The sequence below is a fragment of the Eucalyptus grandis genome, chromosome 5, assembly GCF_016545825.1.
Source record: "Eucalyptus grandis isolate ANBG69807.140 chromosome 5, ASM1654582v1, whole genome shotgun sequence".
NCBI lineage: Eukaryota > Viridiplantae > Streptophyta > Magnoliopsida > Myrtales > Myrtaceae > Eucalyptus > Eucalyptus grandis.
In genome coordinates this window covers 16,118,188-16,124,679 of record NC_052616.1, presented here as the reverse complement: position 1 = coordinate 16,124,679, position 6,492 = coordinate 16,118,188, and the positions used below count along the sequence as shown (strand labels likewise).

Genomic DNA, 6,492 nt, shown 5'->3' with positions numbered 1-6,492 from the left:
GCCCGTGTTCATATACTCGCCATAGTTTAGAGTCGTAAGGGCAAAGCTACCATTCCACTCCAACCAACCAGCCGAGTCAATTAAACTATCAAGGTAAGTCTTCAAGAAAATAGTTCTTGAATATTTTTGCCACGGTCTCCCAGTACGTTTTGAGAGCTTTGAACCGATGTCAAGTCTGAAGCTGCTGTGACTTTGCAGTTGTGGATAGAGATGCCAGTATTTTGTTTGGGGTCAGTTCGGCCTTGTGCAGTGATGGTATTGACCTTGTTAGGAGGGTTTCTAGCATAGATGTTGCAGTTTTGGAGAACGACGGCAGCATTTCCAAAGATGAAGTCAACTGTGCCATAGATGTCGCACTCTTTGTAGAATTGTCGCGCAGAATAAACATAAAGGGTGTCTTGATAACCCTCAAAGCCACATTGATAGAAGATCGAGAGGTCGGAGCCGGAACGCAAAGCCACCGCTTGGTGATTTGCTGCACCGGCAGTGTTGCGGAAAGTGATGTCTTGGGCAATGAATCCAGCCCAACAATAGCTGAAATTCAAGATAGAAAAGATTATAGTATGCATGTCTACGATACAATCTAAATCGAAAAAAAAGTATCTCAGAAAACTGACCTCCAGATGCATTATTGACTACATCATATAGAACCAAATAATTGTCCAAATCGTGCATTCATGATCTTGACCTACTCCATTAATTATTATAGGAATCAAAAGAATCAGACTATTCGTAAATTTAATTTTATTACTATCTTATAAAGGCAATCGAAAGGCTATTATATTATCTATATGTAGTAATAGTGGCGGTATAATAAATATTTATTATATACTGTGTCTTATTGATGATGTTAAGCGAAGCTGTGTACGTGTTCTCAATCAAGGTTAATCTTCGATCAGATTAATTGAAGTCAAAGCTTATAATTATTCTCCTCCTATGAAGATTGATTGTTTACAGCAGTCAAAACCTAAATTCGATTAATTATCATTATATCTAAAATCTCGTGTTGCATACTTTTTCTGTTAGAAAGTCAATAAATAGCCACATTGCTTATAAATGTTTTAGTTTTTTTAGTAGAAAATATGTGAAGCAACTGTTCATACCTTCTTACCACTAAAATAAAAAAAACAAGTCCTTAGTATATGTCATCGTTTATCAATCTCCCTGAAATGTCCCCTCTCTTTAATCAAGGAAAAATAGAAGGTTGGTTTGCTCAAAAGGACATCTTGGGTCAACCTAAGTAACTAATTGAAAATTCGTATGGGCTTAATTAGCAAATGACAATAGTTCGTTGAGTTAACGTTAATTATTTACTAGATTAGGTCGTATAAATTATTTCTATGGATCAGATCACACGTGGAACATAGCACATATCTTAACATTTTTCGACGGTTCAACAAAATCACAACAGATATTCAAAACTATGATCTTGTAAGGCATATTAATTTACTAAGGTAAGCCTGCAGCCCCATGAATAGACTAACTGGTTGTTGATAATTCTCTTCTCTCTCTTTTTACTTTTAAAGAATTTTTTTTTTTTTGAATAAAATGCACAAAATCATAAATAACTTAAATGATATAAACTAACCCACTGTTGCCGAGTTGAAGGTAGTAGATCCGCCACCAACGCTTTTGCTTCCAGTAATTATGGTCTTTCCAATACCATCACCCACAAACATAATGTTCACCAAATTGGTTCCAACTCCAACATTCTCATTATACGTACCGGCCTTGATATAAATTATGTACCTTGTTGTGCCAGACCGTCGATGTTGTGGTTATAGCTTCGCTAATTGTCTTATAGTTCCCTGAATCATCTTGGGCCACCACAATATTAGCCTTAGATGCCGCGGATGAAGACTGCAAGAGCTTCCGGTCGCCGGGCCTCACCTAAGTGGGGAACTCATTAGTGTAGTTCGGCATAACGTAGGGCACATGGTTTGCAGACAGAATGTCTTTATCAACTCAGAGACATTATTCGACATCAAGGCTAAAAACATTGTTCGAGACACCAAGCTCGACGAACCCGGCCCGGCAAGTCTCGAGGTTGGTCAAGGCGGTGCTGAGCCATGTCTGTTTATCGTCCTGAGTGCACTGGCGGTTGATGGTGTGGTTCAAGCGGAGGATTGTGTGCTTGTAAAGCTGGAGGCAGTCGGCCCACGCAAGCCTCTCATGCTCGTTGCGACACCTGGGACCTAGCGAGTACGTGTTGGTCCAGGCGAGCTGAGCCTCTCGAGGGCGACCTGCATCGAAGCCCTGAGGAAATCGGATTTTTGCTTGAGAGGGGTTTGCTTAGGGCTTTGGCTCAAGAAGTACTCGCACGATTGTGAGTAAGGCATCTTGCCACACCATGACTTCACCTCACTAGAGGAACAAGAGATGGTTTGAGATAGCAAGAGAGGCAAAAAGAGAGGGATCATCACCTTTAGATAAAAACCCATAATCGAACTCGTGTATGTTGCTAGTGCAACTTTCAATTTGACGTGAGTGAATGCAGAGAAACGAGAATGTTAATGAGAGAATTTGAGATAAGTGATTTTTGGGTTGGGGTGGTTCGTTCGCCATGGATTGGCCTCTTTATATAGAAAGAAGTCGCAATGGGGACAAGAGGCCGGCAGTTGCACCTCCTTTGTTCGTTCGTGCCCTGGCTGATCCTTCCTTTGAGAAACTTTCGTTTTAATTATTAGATTATATACAATGGGTTGATTTTGAATAATGAGGATGAATATAGAAGAAAAGAGCGAGAGAGAAAGAGAGAATGCAGGCTTGTCAACTAGGACAAACATGTCACATCATTCATTTTTTTTTTTTTTAATGATGGACATCGATTGCTGCATTTGCCTTTTCCTGGGTGCTTGTGGACAGTTGACCAATGCCTAAAATGAGAAGAGAATGAAAAAGGGAAAGAGTTATGAAACGCTTTGTTGATACATTTGTGGAAAAAAATTAATTTGCGAATCTATATAATTAGATTATGAAGAGAGTCCAGCTGCGTTGCAATGATCTGCCCACTTGTAATTTTTCAGAGGGTCAGATTATATGGCTAGTCGGAGCCAAATTGGAATTTTATTGTCTTAAAAGCCGGCCCTGCATGAGTTTCCTTAATTACTGACTAATATTATTTATACAATATCATTTTTATAATTATTTTTGTTTTTTTTTTTTATTCTTTTTTTCTTTATGTACACGAGCCAGTAATGAAATGGTGGGAGATGCGGATTAGGGAGTTTTTCGGGCATCTTTCCTAGGGTTGAATATTTTCTTAGTATTGCTCGTTGATTCTTTAATACAAGTTCTGATTATGTAGCGATTAAGGGTAAATCCATCTCCTCTTTAAAAAAAAAAAAAAAATCGCAGTTTCATTGGGTTTATATTATGTAGCTGAGTGAAGACTTAAAACGACTGAGAATTTTCCTGCTGGGGTGGGCCTTTTTTTTTTTTTTTGTCATAAAATGGTGTAGGGTCAGAGAGCACCTTAATCTATATTTTTCATTTTAAAGAAGTATATTTTATGAAAACTAAAGATTTGTTAAACTTTCGTACAAATTTAATATGCTATGATGTATTAGCTATCGTTGGTTCATGAATATGGCGTAATTATTTAAAGGCCACTCACAAGTCTGACATGTTACTTGATAAATCAATTTTATATTCGATCTCACTAAGTCTAGCATTGCTTGTTCAATTCAAGCTTCTAATAAGAATGTGGTTTGTGATGCTTTTCGATGTGTATCTTTAAAGGCCAAAAATAATTATATTTTTTTGGGTTAATACCTTGAAAAACCCAAAACTGGTATACTTCCTATGACAAATTTACCCAAAACTATTTTTTTTTTACCACCAAAACCCCAACCGGTATAACGCACGACAAATTTACCCCAAACTAGTATACTTGTGACATATTTGCTCTCTGTTAGTTTTGGTTAAATTTTATTGTCAAATTATTAAATTTAATGACACATGATAGTTAACTTGTATAATTTTACATTCCGTTTATTCTGGTTTAAAACTTTTGTGATTTTTTGTGATATTAACTCAATTTGCCGAGATAGATATATTTGTCACAAATTTACCGAGTTTAGGGTTTTTGTGGTCAAATAAATTAGTTTGGGATAAATTTGTCATAAATATACCTAGTTTAGGATTTTTTATAATTAGTCGAGTAAATTTGTCACAAGTATACCAGTTTTCTAGGTTTTCATGGTCAAAAAAATAGTTTGGGGTAAATTTGTCACAAGTGCTGTACTGGGTTTGGGATTTTTAGAATATTAACCTTTTTTTTTTTTTTTTGTATTTTTGGGTAATTCTAAAACAAATCCAGTTTGGGTAAATGGTCTACAATTGTATTTGGAAAATGCATATGTAATCTGTCGGAACTCGAAACCAAATTGATTTCAGATGGAGCTTAAAGAAGCCAATTAAGTCTATGCCGATTCGATTGGACAAATTGATGCGTTTAAGTTTAACCCAAATTGTCAAAGATTAGTTTAAACTTCATATTCAAATGGACAGCACCGCACGAGTCCAATAAATTTCAAGACGTAACTTCCAAATGAAGAATCAATTTCCTGGATAACCTATATTATCAGTGTATAATAGAAACAGAGACTTTCTATTAAGTTTCCCATTGGATAACTTATGTCTTGTGTTGCTTGTGCAACCACTAAAGGATTTTTCAAAATTATTTCAGCAGCTCGGATTGAACTATGGAAGCAGTTGATTTAACCACCTTCACCAAAATGGAAACTAAATCCGAATTTTTCAAAGTAAATCTGATTTAACCATGCTTTGATGAACTAATCTAACTTTGTGGCGCCAAAAAAAAAAAAAACCAAACATAAAAAGAAAAAATAACGAGTATTTTTGACCGTCAGCAAAGTTCGCTCATCATCAATTTCGCTAATTCTTTAGTGAGGGTACAGAGAAGCCCGGCGAGTTTGTCGCTGAGAATTTGATGACTTAAAAAATTGTATTTTTATAATGTCAATCAATTAAGTTCTTAGCTTATCTAATCATTTTGTCCCCACTTACCTAAATCAGAAAGTATAAACTATATACATAATCTCCATCCTATTCTCAGGTCAACCAATTTAAACAAGACCACCTCAGCAATGTCAAAACATCAACATAACGGTTTAATTAATGGAAAATGACAGGCTGACTTAGGTTCCATTTATTTTTATGAAAATTGAATGAGTTTAAATATTTTTAGTTTCAAGCGATACAACAATCATTTTCTAAAAATATATTTTTAAATTATTCATTTTTCAAAATAGACGGAACCTTAATAGAACAATCTTGTTAAGGCAGAAGACTTAACTTAAGAAACTGCAAAAATAAATAAATAAATAAATAATAAGTTAGAGGTTGACCGACCAAAAGAGTTAGCGGGTTGATTGTTTACTTAACCCAACAAAGAGAAGGGGGAATAGAAAACGTAATGAATGAGTTTTGTACTGACGGGAATGAAGGAGCTAATTAACATCTTGAGTTTTGTCATTTTTAGGGTATTTTGCCTGTTCATGTTTTGCCTTATTTATGTTAATGTCATTTTCCTTCCTCAAAAGCCACCCGCCCTAGTCCTAAACTTCCCACACGGCAAAATCACAAAACCAAATCCAAAACATAACTGCTGAACCCTAAGCTTAGCTGCCGCTATGAGCCGCTACCGTGCCCATTGTCGCCATGGTGCCGGCGGCAGTAAACAGTGGTGGGTGATGAAAGAGGTGAGGATTTATAGGAGACTTGGAGGATTGGAAATTTTAGAAAGAGGCAATTTAATCTTTTTTAGCTGACGATAATTTGGTAATGGATGATAAGTGAGATTTTTAGAAGTAGAGGAGAGTGAGTGATCATAGAGCGAAAATGTGAGGATGGTCTGTAGGTAACAACTACTTAAGAGTCTAAGACAGAACCGAGCTGGTAGTATGGACTTAAGATGACATCGAATTTAGCGTTAAGCTCAAATTGTAGGGAATCTTTTGGGTACAAAAGCCATTCTTAAAGTTGGGCATTAGACCTATGCATGTGATTTCAAGTAGAAAAGTTTGCATGTAATTAATAAGATTTGAATAGAAGTTACCTTGTTCTTGAGTTTCGAATCCCATGATAGCCCAACCATAGGCCCAACTCTTGTGTTTAATTTAATTAATTTTAAAAAGTAACTATAAAATCTAAAAATGGTTGTTGATGAGAAAAAATCTAAGTTCAAATTTAGAACATAATGCCAAGACACACTTACCTGATAATTATATCAACTATACCATCGAACTTTTGATTTTGTCCATTTGATTATAACTTAGGATCATAATTCATCCCATTAGACATATCCATTATTTTCAAAATGATTAATTTGTCAAATAACATTGCTTGCAACATGTTTCTAATGTATTTCGTAACACTATTTCTCATGTCTAAATCGGCTCGCAAAATGTGGACATAACCTCACTGCGAGATAAAGGACGGAGCAAACATAGTATTTGGAATGATAGA

The 6,492-nt window shown here is 35.8% G+C and overlaps 1 pseudogene; it reads right to left on the bottom strand.

Moving 5' to 3' along the window:
• Positions 1-2,441, bottom strand: part of LOC120293680 — a 2,991-nt pseudogene extending 550 nt beyond the window's left edge.
• Between the last annotated feature and the right edge of the window lie 4,051 nt (positions 2,442-6,492).